Source organism: Salmo salar, chromosome ssa01 (genome assembly GCF_905237065.1).
Source record: "Salmo salar chromosome ssa01, Ssal_v3.1, whole genome shotgun sequence".
NCBI classification, from domain to species: domain Eukaryota; kingdom Metazoa; phylum Chordata; class Actinopteri; order Salmoniformes; family Salmonidae; genus Salmo; species Salmo salar.
The window spans coordinates 22,231,547-22,249,516 of record NC_059442.1 but is presented as its reverse complement, the minus strand read 5'-3'; positions in this window follow the sequence as shown (position 1 = coordinate 22,249,516).

Genomic DNA, 17,970 nt, shown 5'->3' with positions numbered 1-17,970 from the left:
GCTACTCCTGTAATTGTACTGTAGATACTTAAAATGTTGTGGAAGTCAACATTGCAACTTTGCTTGTTTGTGAAAACCTGCCATGATATTATCAGTAAGTTTGTCCAGACCTGCTCCTACAAATACAAAGGGAGAGACTTCATATGGATATCAGTAATAAAACAATGCCATTGCCAGGTGTAATCATTTTCTCTGAGATGCTCCCAGTGAACTTGATGGGATTAAACCTGTGGATATTGGTCAATGACAAATCTAAGTGTTTGCCTAAAACAAATGGCCCCTAAATGTGTACTCAAGCCAGAGTAAATTTGATTGTGGTGAATGGGGGTGGAGGAGGTACTCAGTCGCTCCTGTCAACACCGGGTAAGGAAGAGAAACATTTTCTTTGACACGGAGAAACCAAAGACGGTGATGGCATGCAAATACTGCTAGAGGCCACTGAGCGGCTGTCCTCTACAGAGCCATTCTGGACAATAGGGACCTGCGGTGTCTCGGGTATCTGCTGTGTCTCAGGACTACATTGGCTACATTGACCTCTGATAAAGGTGATAACATTTTACTATCATATTATTATAAATTAATTTAGTATTGTTTGGTGATACACGGATCATATATCTCCTTTTTAAAGTGGCGTAAGGCTCTGACTCCCTGCAAGTTAATTTTGGATGATTTCTGAAGGATTACAGGGATAGAAATATTAGTGTTTTTGCAAAAGGTGTTCTCCATCATCTTAGTTACCTAAGGGAGGTTGACCTTCATTTCCTGTATTTTCTTTATATTACCGACCCTCCCTATGGACAAACATATTCCACAGCAAACTGCCTTATCCATACACAATCTGTCTACCATGGTCAGAGATCTTATGAAAAGTTATTAATGTCGATTTTTTTTTTTTTTTTTTTACTCCCTCACTCATCATGTTACAATCCGGCCTGGTCCAGTCCTTCTCTGTGCTGCTTGATGTCATGGTAACTAGGTAACGGATGGAACACTGCAGGGTCTCGGTTTAATAAGGTGGTTGGATAGGGGATCGGGGAGAGATTCCTGTATTGACCACTCAGGGAAAGATTGAATGCTGCTGACATTTCATAGGAGGAATTTGCAATTTCCACAAATATGAGGCTGTCGGCAGCCCAGCATGACAGCACATAAAATCAATTCAAATAACCTGAAACCCTAATACCTTGATCCCTGTTAGTGGAGGGATGCATTACAACTAAGACACTGGGAGTGGGAGACACAACCCTCAGGCTGATTCCTGACACTTATCGACTGTCTCCAGGCCAAACACAGACGCAATAACAATTAGGTGGGCCAGTGGGCCAATTCTCTCCTTCACACACATGCACACACGGACTCTCACACCCACAGATTCCTCCGGTGGAGATAGATGTGAGACACAGATATGTTGCCGTGATTTAAGTTCTTTCACTGTTTGCAGAATGCTCATTTATTTATTTCAACATGTAATGGAGCTTGATAGATGAATGTATACATTATCTGATTTAATACTTTGAAAGCCTTGCATACGTTTGGCACATCAACAAACTCACAATAATCAAATGGTATGGAAAAATACTTTGGAAGTCTTTACATGGATATGCATTTACATATAGCCCCACAAGCATCGGGGCTTGTAAATAGACATTGTATTATTTTAAATAATCTCAAACTGGATTGTATCTCATTGGGAACACTTGGATCACACCTGTTGTGACACTCCATGGAGAGTGGAATTATCAGGCTTACTCCAGCCGTAGCCAAAAGGAGATGGTGAAAAGAAAATTGCTCTCCCACGGTATGCTTTTCTTGTGTTTGTTACAAGAGCCCAATTTGAAGGATTTGGAAGTTGTGCTGCACAATGGCTAGTAAGAAGGGAGTTAATGATTTAGAGTGTTTGTATCCTCCATAACCAACCCACAGTAGAGCAGGTGAAGCAGGACAGGTGGCTCCTTTACTACTTCCAGAGAAATTGGCTCCGCTTCAAAACAGCAGCCTGTGAACGTCACACTGGTTTGAGTCTATATAGAGCATGCTCTGAAACAAAGAGATACTCCTGCTAGGGAGAGCATTTGAAAATACATTTTCCGAAATACCCTGTCTCACCCCTGACATCACTCTCAAGCGTACAGTACCTCGCCATGGTCATCTGAAATGTAACAATTACTGTCTTGTTCTCCTTTGTAAGATACTTGCTATTTTTGCATTTACCTTGTCGCTTAATCATCATTACTGTCTCCCAGCAAACTTTCTTGAGGAATGTCCCACAGTTAATTTGACAAGATCATTTATGCTTGGGGCTAGGATTTAGACTTGGACTGTAGTGTACTATGCCCTGACTGGCACACGGTTCATTTCCTGTTGATTACACTATTCTATGGCTTGTGTTTCCACTGAGATGATAATACAGCTCCTGCTGCCTCAACTTCCTGTCTATGTCCTTGGCTGTAGATCTGGCTCAGTGGATGTGGTCTCTCCCATCCTCCTTCCCTCCCTGCCTGTCAGCCTAGCAGAGAGCAGCCTGGCAACACGTGCTGAGACACTGAAATTGTTCAGAGTGACCGCTGGGTGAGTCACCATGAGGCAAAACTCTGACGTGCGTACACACACACACACACACACACACACACACACACACACGTGGAAACCCAGACATGCATGCATACACATTTACGCCACAAACACACTCTCACTTTCACACACAAGCACGAGCACTCACTCTACTCTCTGTCCTTTACTGGCTACCTTGTCCCCTGGTCCTGGTCTCTGAGTGGGGTGGTTCCACACATTTCTGTGAGTTCTTTTCTACATTCCCTAAGAAGAGTGCTCACTGATGGATGTGAGAATCTGATGCCTGGTCGTAAAGCTCTCCTGTCAGGAGTTATTATAGGACCATGTTGTGATGGAGGACAATTGGAATGCCACTGTGCTGATATCTTAATCTGCGTCTGTGAGGAAGTGGTCACCGCTGGGGGGGGGGGGCACAGGTGACCCATGATGCTGGCTGGCAGGTACGGCTGGAGAAGGAGACAGGCCTGGACACCTCTCACCCCACCCTGACCTCTTACCCCTGCAGAAGGAGTGTGTAGCGGTGTGTACAGGTTTTATAAGCCAGGCCGAAGTTAAAACAGCCATCATCATTATGTTGAGAGATTGAGCTGTGGCGGGGTAATGTGTGTGCTGAGTTACTCTGTCTGTTTGTAAGGCCCTCACCAGGAGTGTGTCTGCTGTTGACGTTCTCCATTTAATATCGTTTGAATCTTTCATCAAGATGCCGAGCCTTGTTACAAGAGCCCTTTTGTTTCCAGAGCTTTTTGTAATTTTTGTGTGTGTGTGTGTGTGTGTGTGTGTGTGTGTGTGTGTGTGCGTGTGCGTGTGTGTGTGCGTTAGAGAGAATAGGGAATACATGTGTGTGCAGGTTTACGTACTTCTGTCTATGTACATTACTTTTTCTTAAACTTTTCAAGTAGAAGGTCATTTTTCTGCTCTCCCATCCATTGTCCATCCTGGGGGAGGGGGATGGGGGGTCTAAGGGTGCGAGGCCTGGAGTGGTCATCATCCAGCTGCAACTCCCCCCTCACTGGCACCTTTTGTGCAGGGGACCCTGACGCAGCCTTGAATACAGGTCACAGCAGGTTACTGACAAAGCTCTGTGAAAGGGGGGTTTTGTGTGCGTGTCTGAAAGGAGCGACGCGCACGGTTAAAATTAGCCTGCCTTCAGTCAATGCAGCGCCAGGCTGGGCCAAGCTCCTGCCTCCATTCAGCCACGTGAAAGTTGATTCTTTCATTGTGCCGCTATCTTGTCACAACTCCTCCTTTACTGCCTGCTTTGTTACCCGCTTTGTAGTAGCGTCATCACACTGGCAAAGTCAGCCTCATAAAAGGAGTTCATTTTGGATTCACTGCCCTTCAATGAACACTGGGAACTTTCTTGCTTTGTGTCTTTATCCATAAATATATGATCACTCATTGGCCTGTCAGTCTGTCACTAAAGATTATTTCTGGAGAATTTCCTCCTTACCTTTCTTTGTGCACCAGTTCACCCACGTAGGTAATCAGCCTAATCATTCACTACTGTGTTTGACTCTTTGGTTGGCCATTACAGCCTTACAAATGACAGGTAAACCTTCTCTTGACTCATATAAATGGCAGGGAAATTTATATTTTATTCAGTAAAACATAATGTGTTCTCAATTCACCTGAGTCAAATTAAAATGCAATGACTTAATCCAATCTTCATAGGTGGTCAGGTGATTTTCAATAGCCAAGTGTTTGTTTTGATTGTGCTGTCAGCTATGACACATCTGATCCTTCAAGAGATTGCCTCAGAGCCTCTGAGCGTACAGGTACAGGTAGATACATGGATCCCACCCATGGAGCAGTTATTCATCAGTGTATTAATGAATCAGCGCTAGGCAGCCAGTCAGTCATTGGGTTAATGGATGAGGAGGACATCCTCGTCTCCATGGCACAGTCCGCTCTGTCAGATGTGGCGCTTTTAGGAAGCAATCGTTTAACTTGCTTGTCATTTGACACCGCCTCCCACTGTTCTCTCTCTCCAGGGCTCTCTCACGTTATCCGGGGCCTGGGTCATGCCAGGAGAACACACACACAGAGAGAGAGAATTGAAATTGAATTGAAACTGAAATTGAATTAAAATTGTTCAATCTACTTGAACAGAGCAATACTCAGTCATGAGGCATCAAAGCCAAAGGAACTGAATAATATTAACAAATGCTATAGATGGATGGAATGTAGTGTGGAAACCTACCAAAAACAATTAGGCAACAACAAATTCAATCCCTTTCAGACAACTTCCTAGAAAAAAACATTCCACTGTAATAGTGAAGGTGTAAACTTGGCAGTAGAAAACCTAAACAGTATATTTGACCTCTCAGCTTCCTATCAAATCAAAAAATTTCAAACAGAAAACTGAAGATAATTTACAAAAATGCAAAAACCTAAGAAAGAAATTGAGAAACCTATCAAACCAAAAACATAGTGTCACGACTTCCGCTGAAGTTGGTCCCTCTCCTTGTTCAGGCGGTGTTCGGCGGTCGACGTCACCGATCTTCTAGCCATCGCTGATCCATTTTTCATTTTCCATTGGTTTTGTCTTGTCTTCCTTCACACCTGGTTCCAATCCCATCAATTACATGTTGTGTATTTAACCCTCTGTTTCTCCTCATGTCCTTCTCAGTGATTGTTTGAGTGTATGTTATGTGCAAGTTATGTTCTGGTGTGCGACGGGTTTTGTACCCAGTTTTATTATTTGGATATTTTGGTTTTCTGAGTTTTGTGAGCACTTATTAATTGGCTGACTCCCACCACGGTAAAGGAGGTGCAGCGGTTCTTAGGGTTTGCCAATTACTACCGGAGGTTTATCCGGGGTTTTGGTCAGGTAGCGGCTCCCATTACCTCACTGCTGAAGGGGGGCCCGGTGCGCTTGCAGTGGTCAGCTGAGGCGGACAGGGCTTTTAGTCACCTGAGGGCTCTGTTTACCTCGGCTCCCGTGTTGGCCCATCCGGATCCCTCTTTGGCGTTCATAGTGGAGGTGGACGCGTCCGAGGCTGGGATAGGAGCTGTGCTCTCTCAGCGCTTGGGTACGCCACCAAAGCTCCGCCCCTGTGCCTTCTTCTTGAAGAAGCTCAGCCCGTCTGAGCGAAATTATGATGTGGGGGACCGGGAGTTGTTGGCTGTCGTCAAGGCCTTGAAGGCATGGAGACATTGGCTTGAGGGGGCTAGATACCCTTTTCTCATCTGGACTGACCACCACAATCTGGAGTACATCCGAGTGGCGAGGAGACTGAACCCTCACCAGGCAAGGTGGGCCATGTTTTTCACCCGTTTTGTGTTTACCCTTTCCTACAGACCAGGCTCCCAGAACGTTAGGGCAGACACATTGTCCCGGGTGTATGACACAGAGGAGCGGCCCATGGATCCTACTCCCATACTCCCCGCCTCTTGCCTGTTGGCGCCGGTAGTGTGGGAGCTGGACGCGGACATTGAGCAGGCGTTACATGCAGAGCCCGCTCCCCTCCAGTGTCCATCTGGGCATCTGTACGTTCCATCTGCTGTCCACGACTGGCTGATCTATCGGGCCCACACGTCACCCTCCTCTGGTCATCCTGGGATCGGTCAGACGGTGCGCTGTCTTAGTGGGAAATACTGGTGGCCCACTTTGGCTAAGGATGTGAGGGTTTATGTTTCCTTCTGCTCGGTGTGCGCCCAGTGTAAGGCTCCTAGGCACCTGCCCAGAGGTAAGTTACAACCCTTTCCCGTTCCATAGCGGCCATGGTCGCACCTGTCGGTAGATTTCCTGACCGATCTTCATCCTTCACAGGGTAACACCGCGATCCTGGTCGTTGTGGATCTTTTTTCTAAGTCGTGTCATCTTCTCCCTTTTCCCGGTCTCCCTACGGCCTTACAGACTGCGGAGGCCCTGTTTACTCACGTCTTCCGGCACTACGGGGTGCCTGAGGATATAGTGTCTGATCGGGGTCCCCAGTTCATGTCAAGGGTCTGGAAGGCGTTCATGGACCATCTGGGGGTCTCGGTCAGCCTTACCTCAGGTTTTCACCCCGAGAGTAACGGGCAGGTGGAGAGAGTTAACCAGGATGTGGGTAGGTTTCTGAGGTCTTATTGACAGGACCGGCCGGGGGAGTGGGCAGCGTTCGTGCCCTGGGCAGAGATGGCCCAGAACTCGCCCCTCCCTCCTCCGCTAATCTCTCTCCCTTCCAGTGTGTATTGGGGTATCAGCCGGTTCTGGCTCCTTGACATCAGAGTCAGACCGAGGCTCCTGCGGTGGACGACTGGTTCCGGCATGCGGAGGAAACATGGGACGCCGTCACCGCAGTGAGGCCCCGGTGTTCGCACCGGGCGACCGGGTCTGGCTCTTGACCCGAAATCTGCCCCTCCGCCTGCCCTGCTGGAAGCTGGGTCCGCAGTTTGTCCTGAGGAGAGTGAACGAGGTTACAGCTTCCCCCCAATTACCGCATTAACCCCTCGTTCCATGTGTCTCTCCTCAGGCCGGTGGTGGCTGGCCCGCTCCAGGAGTCTGAGGTGCGGGAGGTTCCTCCACCCCTTCTGGACATTGAGGGGGCCCCGGCGTACTCCGTTCATTCCATACTGGATTCGAGACGTCGGGAGAGGGGCCTTCATTACCTCATGGACTGGGAGGTGTATGGTCCGGAGGAGAGATGCTGGGTTCCGGTGGAGGACGTGTTGGATCCTTCAATGCTGCGAGATTTCCACCATCTCCATCCGGATTGCCCTGCGCCTCACCCTCCGGGTCGTCCCTGAGGTCGGTGTCAACGCGCTGCTGGAGCCGCGCGTTGGGGGGGGGGTACTGTCACGACTTCCGCCGAAGTCGGTCCCTCTCCTTGTTCGGGAGGGGTTCGGCGGTCGATGTCGCCGATCTTCTAGCCATCGCTGATACATTTTTCATTTTCCGTTGGTTTTGTCTTGTATTCCTTCACACCTGGTTCCAATCCCATCAATTACATGTGTATTTAACCCTCTGTTTTGTACCCACTTTTATTATTTTATATATTTTGGTATTCAGAGTTTTGTGAGCACTTATTAAACGACTCCGTTTATACCAAGTTCGTTCTCCTGCGCCTGACTTCCCTGCCACCAGCACGCACACATTACACATAGAGACCCAGAAAACCTGAGTCTACGCCTTCACTATGGTGAATCACTAAAACAATACAGAAATACACTACGGAAAAAGAAGGAACAGCACATCAGAAACCAGCTCAATGTAAATGAAGAATCCATAGATTCTAAACACTTCTAAGAAAACACTAAACAAACAACAACATGAAGAGTTATCTATCCAAAACAGAGATGTATGGGTAAACCACTTCTCCAATCTTTTTGGCCCTAGAACAAACAGCAAAAACATATATATTATCAAATACAAATCTTAGAATCAACTATTAAAGACTACCAGAACCCACTGGATTCTCAAATTACCTTGAATGAGCGACAGGACAAAATACAAACCCTCCAACCCAAGAAGGCCTGTGGTGTTGATGGTATCCTCAATGAAATGCTGAAATAAACAGACAACAAATTCCAATTGGCTATACTTAAACTCTTTAACATTATCCTTAGCTCTAGCATCTTCCCCAATATTTAAAACCAAGGACTGATCACCCCAATCCACAAAAGTGGAGACAAATTTGATCCCAATAACTACCGTGGGATATGCGTCAACAGCAACCTTGGGAAAATCCTTTGCATTATCATTAACAGCAGACTCGTAGATTTCCTCAGTGAAAACAATGTACTGAGCAAATGTAAAATTGTATTTTTACCAAATTACCATATAACATACCACGTAGTCACCCAGCACACCCTAATTGAAAAACTAACAAACCAAAACAAAGGCAAAGTCTTCTCATGCTTTGTTTATTTCAAAAAAGCCTTTGACTCAATTTGGCATGAGGGTCTGCTATACAAATTGATGGAAAGTGGTGTTGGGGGAAAAACATAGAACATTATAAAATCCATGTACACAAACTACAAGTGTGAGGTTAGAATTGGCAAAAAACACACACATTTCTTACTACAGGGCCCTGGGGTGAGACAGGGGTGCAGCTTAAGCCCCACCCTCTTCAACATATATATCAACAAATTGGTGAGGGCACTATAACAGTCTGCAGCACCCGGCCTCACCCTACTAGAATCTGAAGTCAAATGTCTAGTGGTGGCTGATGATCTGGTGTTTCTGTCCCCAACCAAGGAGGGCATACAGCAGCACCTATATCTTCTGCACATATTCTGTCAGACCTGGGCCCTGACAGTAAATCTCAGTAAGACAAAAATAATGGTGTTCCAAAAAAGGTCCAGTCGCCAGGACCAGAAATACAAATTCCATCTAGACACCGTTGTCCTAGAGCACATGAAAAACGATACATACCTTGGCCTAACATCAGCGCCAAAGGTAACTTCCACAAAGCTGTGAACGAGCTGAGAGACAAGGCAAGGCCATCAAAAGGAACATGAAATTTGACATACCAATTAGGATCTGGCAAAAAATACACTGCTCAAAAAAATAAAGGGAACACTAAAATAACACATACTAACACACTAAAATAACACATACTAGTCAAAATGAGGCTCGGTAGTGTGTGTGGCCTCCACGTGCCTGTATGACCTTCCTACAACGCCTGGGCATGCTCCTGATGAGGTGGCGGATGGTCTCCTGAGGGATCTCCTCCCAGACCTGGACTAAAGCATCCGCCAACTCCTGGACAGTCTGTGGTGCAACGTGGCGTTGGTGGATGGAGCGAGACATGATGTCCCAGATGTGCTCAATTGGTTTCAGGTCTGGGGAACGAGCGGGCCAGTCCATAGCATCAATGCCTTCCTCTTGCAGGAACTGCTGACACACTCCAGCCACATGAGGTCTAGCATTGTCTTGCATTAGGAGGAACCCAGGGCCAACCGCACTAGCATATGGTCTCACAAGGGCTCTGAGGATCTCATCTCGGTACCTAATGGCAGTCAGGCTACCTCTGGCGAGCACATGGAGGGCTGTGCGGCCCCCCAAAGAAATGCCACCCCACACCATGACTCACCCACCGCCAAACCGGTCATGCTGGAGGATGTTGCAGGCAGCAGAACGTTCTCTACGGCGTCTCCAGACTGTCACGTCTGTCACATGTGCTCAGTGTGAACCTACTTTCATCTGTGAAGAGCACAGGGCGCAAGTGGCGAATTTGCCAATCTTGGTGTTCTCTGGCAAATGCCAAACGTCCTGCACGGTGTTGGGCTGTAAGCACAACCCCCACCTGTGGACGTCGGGCCCTCATACCACCCTCATGGAGTCTGTTTCTGACCGTTTGAGCAGACACATGCACATTTGTGGCCTGCTGGAGGTCATTTTGCAGGGCTCTGGCAGTGCTCCTCCTGCTCCTCCTTGCACAAAGGCGGAGGTAGCGGTCCTGCTGCTGGGTTGTTGCCCTCCTACGGCCTCCTCCACGTCTCCTGATGTACTGGCCTGTCTCCTGGTAGCGCCTCCATGCTCTGGACACTACGCTGACAGACACAGCAAACCTTCTTGCCACAGCTCGCATTGATGTGCCATCCTGGATGAGCTGCACTACCTGAGCCACTTGTGTGGGTTGTAGACTCCGTCTCATGCTACCACTAGAGTGAAAGCACCGCCAGCATTCAAAAGTGACCAAAACATCAGCCAGGAAGCATAGGAACTGAGAAGTGGTCTGTAGTTACCACCTGCAGAACCACTCCTTTATTGGGGGTGTCTTGCTAATAGCCTATAATTTCAACCTGTTGTCTATTCCATTTGCACAACAGCATGTGAAATTTATTGTCAATCAGTGTTGCTTCCTAAGTGGACAGTTTGATTTCACAGAAGTGTGATTGACTTGGAGTTACATTGTGTTGTTTCAGTGTTCCCTTAATTTTTTTGAGCAGTATACTTTAATCAGTTATAGAACTCATTGCCCTTAATGGTTGTGAGGTTTGGGGTCTGCTCACCAACCAAGAACTCACTCCCAAGAACTCACACTGCATTTCAATGCTAGAGGCATCACTACAGACACCCTGGTTCGAATCCAGGTTCTATCACAACCGGCCGTGATTGGAATTCCCATAGGGCGGCACAATTGGCCCAGCGTCGTCCAGGTTTGGCCGATGTAGGCCGTCATTGTAAATAAGAATGTGTTCTTAACTGACTTGCCTAGTTAAATGAAGGTTAAATAAAAAATATAAAAAATAATAATAATGTGACAAGCACCCAACTGAGACTATGCATGCAGAATTCGTGTATATATTTCAAATGTAAAACACCAAATAATGCACGCAGAGCAGAATTAGGTCGATACCCGCTAATTATCAAATCCAGAAAAGAGCCGTTAAATTCGACAACCACCTAAAAGGAAGCGATTCCCAAACCTTCCATAACAAACCCATCACCTACAAAAAGATGAAGCTGGAGAAGAGTCCCCTAAGCAAGCTGGTCCAGGGGCTCTGTTCACAAACACAAACAGACCCCACAAAGCCCCAGGACAGAAACACAATTAGACCCAACCAAATCATGACAAAACAAAAAGATAATTACTTGACACATTGGAAAGAATTAACAATAAAACTGAGCAAACTAGAACAGAGAGTATACTAAACAGAGAGTACACAGTGGCAGAATACCTGACCACTGTGACTGACCCAAACTTAAGGAAAGCTTTGAGTATGTACAGACTCAGTGAGCATAGCTTGCTATTGAGAAAGGCTGCCATAGGCAGACCTGGCTCTCAACAGAAGTCAGGCTATGTGCACACTGCCCACAAAATGAGGTGGGAACTGAGCTGCACTTCCTAACCTCCTGCCAAATGTATGACCATATTAGAGACACATGTTTCCCTCAGATTACACAGACCCACAAAGAATTTGAAAACAAACCCAATGGGAGGGGAGAGAGAGAGAGAGAGAGAGAGAGAGAGAGAGAGAGAGAGAGAGAGAGAGAGAGAGAGAGAGAGAGAGAGAGAGAGAGATCCGAAAGTCTCCAAGGTGCCTCTTATCTCGTTTGTCATCTCTTGATCAGGTCTGTTGTTAAATCGTTCATGCTGCTGCTGAGACTCCTGGGCCCTCCATTACTGAAAAACTGCATTCAACATTTTCCTCTACACTTTTTCACCTGATCCAGTAGAAGATGTCTCTCCCAACAATTGTAAAGTGAATACATTATAATTGGGTCATTTTGGTCCCTTTTATTCTACTTTTAATCAGTATTCCCATTTCCTGTTGTTGTCAGGATGAAGTGACGTACTGTGACTGTTCTAACTTTTTATTCAACCTTTAACCAGGTAAGTAATTGGGAACAAATGTCCAATAATAAAGGTGATGATATTCCATTCGGACTATAAGACACAAGGTAAGTGGCTGAAAGATGCCTGTTCCCAGGTTGTTCTGCTCCTGCATCCTTCCCTCCCCCTCCCCTGCAGGCCTTTTGTTAGATGTCTCTGGGTGCTTTAGTCCAAGCTTTTCCTGCCTCTCTACTGCTGATGGAAGGGATTGGTCATGTTCATTTAAACAACAGGTGAGCCAGCCCAGCTGCTTCCTGCATGATCCTACCTCAACAGCTGTCATACAGACACACACACAAACAAATGCATACGTACACACACACATACACACAAACATGCATGCATGCATACACACACACAAACAAACATACACACACACCCTCCCCCCACAAACAAATGTACAACAAAAAAATTGACTCTCTACTCCACACCATACATTTTTGTTGCATCTAGCTATTATAATATATAAAACTGAATTTAATGCAGTTCACTAGATTTCTGATGTTTTGACATGCTGTCTGTTCATTATAATGACTATATATCTCTTCTAAGGAGTTGGCTGGACTGGTAGATTAATCATCTGTCACTGTAATTTTCCATGCACCTTTGTGACGGTCATAACATTCGGCCCTTAGATGTACCTTATGAATTGCCTTATTTGCAGGAGACCAACAGATTAGTATTTACTCCAGTAATTGAATGGAAGGGTCCTATTTAATGATTTATTTTACCTTTATTAAACTAGGCAAGTCAGTTAAGAACAAATTGTTATTTACAATGAAGGCCTACCCCAGTCAAACCCAGACGACATTGGGCCAATTGTGCGCCACCCTATGGGACTCCCAATCACGGCCGGATGTGATACAGCCTGGATTCAAACTAGGGTCTGTAGTGATGCCTCTTGCACTGAGATGCAGTGCCTTAGACCGCTGCACCACTCGGGAGCCCAAATAGCCTATGTTGTAATCATAAAGAAGAGACAGAGTGTTTGAGTGAATGAGAGGTTATTAGAGGCGTGATGGCGGTACAGCTAAGAGAGCTGTGCTTACCATCAAGTAAACTTGGGTAATCTCATGACTCTGTATCAGAAGGTCAATTTTTTGGGGGGAGGGGGCAGGTTTTAACCCTATCCCAAACCTTAACCCTTACCTTAACCATTCGTAATGACTGCCTAAACTTAACAGGGGACACAGGTAAGGTTGCCTTGTGAGAATTTGTCGGCGAGTGGGTAACACGCTTCTACCATCCGTCCTATTGGCCAACGTATAATCATTGGATAATAAACTGGATGAGCTCCGTTTGAGACTATCCATCCAACGGGACATTAAAAACTGTATTATCTTATGTTTCACGAGTCGTGGCTGAACGACAACATGGATAACACACAGTTGGCTGGGTTTTCTATGCATCGGCAAGACAGAACAGCAACCTCTGGTAAGACAAGGGGTGGTGGTCTGTGTCTATTTGTCAATAACAGCTTGTGAGCAAAATCTAATATTAAGGAAGTCTCAAGATTTTGCTCGCCTGAGGTAGAGTATCTCATTATAAGCTGTAGACCACACAATTTTTGCAGCTGTCTATTTACCACCACAAACCGATGCTGGTGCTAAGATCGCACTCAATGAGCTGTATATCGCCATAAGCAAACAAGAAAATGCTCATCCAGAGGTGGCGCTCCTAGTGGCCGGGGACTTTAATGCAGGCAAACTTAAATCCGTTTTACCTATTTTCTACCAGCATGTCACATGTGCACCCAAAGGAGAGAAAAAAATCGAGAATACCTTTACTCCACACAGAGACACGTACAAACCTTTCCCTCGCCCTCCATTTGGCAAATCTGACCATAATTCTATCCTCCTGATTCCTGCTTACAAGCAAAAACTAAAGCCGGAAGTAACAGTGACTCGCTCAAAACGGAAGTGGTCAGATGACGCAGATGCTAAACTACATGACTGTCTTGCTAGCACAGACTGGAATATGTTCCAGGATTCATCTGATGGCATTGAGGAGTACACCACATCAGTCACCAGCCTCATCAATAAGTGCATTGATGACGTCGTCCCCACAGTGACTGTATGTACATACCCCAACCAGAAGCCATGGAATACAGGCAACATCTGCCCTGAGCTAAAGAGTAGAGCTTCTGCCTTCAAGCAGTGGGACTCTATCCCAGATGCTTATAAAAAAATCCCGCTATGCCCTCAGACAAACCATCAAGCAGACAAAGCATCAATACAGGACTAAGATTGAATCATACTACACCGGCTCCGATTGTAACGCCCTGGCCATAGAGAGGGGTTTTTGTTCTCTATATTTTTGGTTAGGCCAGGGTGTGACATGGGTGGGCGTTCTAGGTTTCTTTTTCTATGTTGGTGGTTTACTTTGTTTTGGCCGTGTATGGCTCTCAATCAGGAACAGCTGTAGATCGTTGTTGCTGATTGGGAGTCATACATAGGCAGCCTGTTTTTCCTTTGGGGTTTGTGGGTGAATGCTTTCTGTTTAGTTTTGTACCTAGCAGAACTGTAGGCTGTCGTTCATTTTTGTGTTTTGTTTAAAGTGTTTCTATTAATTAAATATTGAATATGAACACTCACCACGCTGCGCTTTGGTCCCCTACTTCCACAGACGACGGTCGTTACAGATTCACCCACCAACAATGGACCAAGCAGTGTGAGAGGAAGGAGCAGAAGGTTCAGGATTCTTGGACGTGGGAGGAATTACTGGACGGAAAGGGACCATGGGCTCAAGCTGGGGAATATCGCCGCCCGAAAGAGGAGCTGGAGGCAGCGAAAGCTGAGAGGCGGTGGTATGAGGCAAGGGAGCGCAACAGGCACGAGAGGCAGCCCCCCCCCAAAAAAATTGGGGGAGGCACACGGGGAGTGTGGCAGAGCCAGGATGGAATTCTGGGCCAACTTCCCATGAGACTAAGCACGCACCCCTGAGGGGCCCCAGTGTTGAGGAACAGTATGGCAGATGTGTTGTTGCCTAACCTTACCACATGGGGGTGGCCTATCAGGAAGTCCAGGATCCAGTTGCAGAGGGAGATCTTTAGTCTCATGGTCCTTAGCTTAGTGATGAGCTTTGAGGGCACTATGGTGTTGAACGCTGAGCTGTACTCAATGTACAGCATTCTCACGTAGGTGTTCCTTTAGTCCAGGTGGGAAAGGGCAGTGTGGAGTGCAATAGAGATTGCATCATCTGTGGATATGTTGGGGTGGTATGCACATTGGAGTGGATCTAGGGTTTCTGGGATGATGATGTTGTGAGCCATGAACAGCCTTTCAAAGCACCTCCATCATTGCGATCAAGACAAAGGAGATGATCGTTGACTACAGGAAAAGGAGGGCCGAGCATGCCCCAATCTCATCTATTGGGCTGTAGTGGAGCTGGTTGAGAGCTTCAAGTTCTTTGTTGTTCACACCCCAACAAACACACCAAGACAGTCGTGAAGAGGGCACGACAAAGCATATTCCCCCTCAGGAGACTGAAAAGATTTAGCATGGGTCCACAGATCCTCAAAACATTATACAGCTGCACCATCCTAACTGGTTGCATCACCGCCTGGTATGGCAACAGCTCGGACACCGACTGCAAGGCGCTACAGAGGGTAGTGCATACGGTCCACTACATCACTGGGGCCAAGCTACCTGCCATCCAGGACCTCTATACAATGCGGTCTCAGAGGAAGGCCCTAAAAATTGCCAAAGACTCCAGCCAATCTATTCATAGACTGTTCTCTCTGCTACCGCATGGCAAACGGTACCGGAGTGCCAAGTCTAGGTCCAAAAGGCTTTTTAATAGCTTCTACCCCCGAGCCATAAAACTGCTGAACAGCTAATCAAATGGCTACCCGGACTATTTGCATTGACCCCCCCCCCCCACCCTTTTTTTTTACACTGCTCCTACTGGCTGTTTATTATCTGTTATCTATGCATAGTCACTTTACCCCTACCTACATGTACATGTTACCTCAATTACCTCGACTAACCTGTACACCTGCACATTGACTCGGTACCAGTACCCCCTGTATATTGCCTGTTATTGTTATTTTATTGTAAAAATAAAAAGGTTTTACTTTAGTTTAATTAGTAAATATTTCTGTAGGTCTTATTTTTCTTAAAACTGTATATAGTGTTGGTTAAGGGCTTGTAAGTAGGCATTTCACGTTATGGTCTACACCTGTAACTTCTAAATTTAACGTTTGGAAAAATGGAACAATACAGAGCAACAGGAGCAACAAAAACATTTTGAAATGTGGATGAACGTCTAATTCTGCAGTGAGACTGTGAGAGCTTGTTGCAGAGAGGTCTCCTGCCCTGTCTCGCCTACGACCTCTATCCATTATCCTGGCAGACGGCCTTTGTCTTGGCACCATGTAGAAAATGAATACTCACTGATGGGTTGAGCGGCACTTCTCTGGGTGAAAGAGGCCAGCTGACAGACAAGGCGAGTGGGGGAGAGGGGGGTCAACATTTACCTGGCTGGAGGCACACCTGTCACTGAGAATAAATCAGATATCAGATGAAACTCAAAACATCCCACTGTTCCAGGAGGGGAGAGGTGCTCCACAGTAAACCAGCTGTTACGTTTTGTTCCACGTTCTTTATGATGATATACAGCAGTGGTATCTGGCCGAACCATGTAAACTAGAACTCTAAGTAGCACAATCAATGAAGGGAAGTTGATGTCCAAAGCTGATCTATTTTTACACTGGGCATGTATCATTTTATATATTCTGTGTGGGTCAAACCCTGCAACCTAATCTCTTAAACAAAAATAGGTATGTTTAATTGCTCTTCTTGTCTGGAGAGAGGTTTGCAGATGCCTGATGTGGAGAGATTGGCCCTGCAGTGACCCATGACAAGCGTGACTGCTGTGTATGTTGCCACCTCCAATGAGCAGTCAACCAATTGAAAGGAACTAAATGGAACACCTGATAACAGGTTATATATATACAGCGCATTCGTAAAGTTTTCAGACCCCTTTACTTTTTCCACTTTTTTTATACGTTACAGCCTTATTCTAAAACGGATTAAATAACATTTTAAAAATCAGCAATCTACACACAATACCCCATAATTACAAAGGGAAAACAGGTTTTTAGAAATGTTTGCAAATGTATTCAAAATAAAAAACAGAAATACCTTATTTACGTAAGTATTCAGACCCTTTGCTATGAGACTCGAAATTGAGCTCAGGTGCATCCTGTTTCCATTGATCATCCTTGAGATGTTTCTACAACTTGTTCGGAGTCCACCTGTGGTAAATTCAATTGATTGGACATGATTTGGAAAGGCACATGCCTGTTTATGTAAGGTCACTCAGTTTACAGTGCATGTCAAAGCAAAACCAAGCCGTGAGGTCAAAAGAGTTGTCTGTAGAGCTCCAAGACAGGATTGTGTCGAGGCAAAGATCTGGGGAAGGGTTCCAAAAAATGTCTGCAGCATTGAAGCTCCCCAAGAACACAGTGGCCTCCATCATTCTTAAATGGAAGAAGTTTGGAACCACCAAGACTCTTCCTAGAGCTGACCGCCCGGCCAAACGGAGCAATGGGGGAGAAGGGCCTTGGTCAGGGAGGTGACCAAGAACCTGATGGTCACTCTGACAGAGCTCTAGAGTTCCTCTGTAGAGATGGGAGAACCTTCCAGAAGGACAAGCATCTTTGCAACACTCCACCAATCAGGCCTTTATGGTAGAACGGCCAGACAGAAGCCTCTCCTTAGTAAAAGGCACATGACAGCCCGTTTGGAGTTTGTCAAAAGTCACCTAAAGACTCTCAAACCATGAATAACAAGATTCTCTGGTCTGATGAAACCAAGATGGAACTCTTTGGCCTGAATGCCAAGCATCACGTCTGGAGGAAACCTGGCACCATCCCTACAGTGAAGCATGGTGGTGGCAGCATCATGCTGTGGGGATGTGTTTCAGCAGCAGGAACTGGGAGACTACTCAGAATCGAGGCAAAGTTGAACGGAGCAAAGTCCAGAGACATCCTTGACGAAAACCTGCTCCAGAGCGCTCAGGACCTCAGACTGGGACGAAGGTTCACCTTCCAACACCTTCCGTAAGCACACAGCCAAGACAACGCAGAAGGGGCTTTGGGACAAGTCTCTGAATGTCTTTGAGTGGCCCA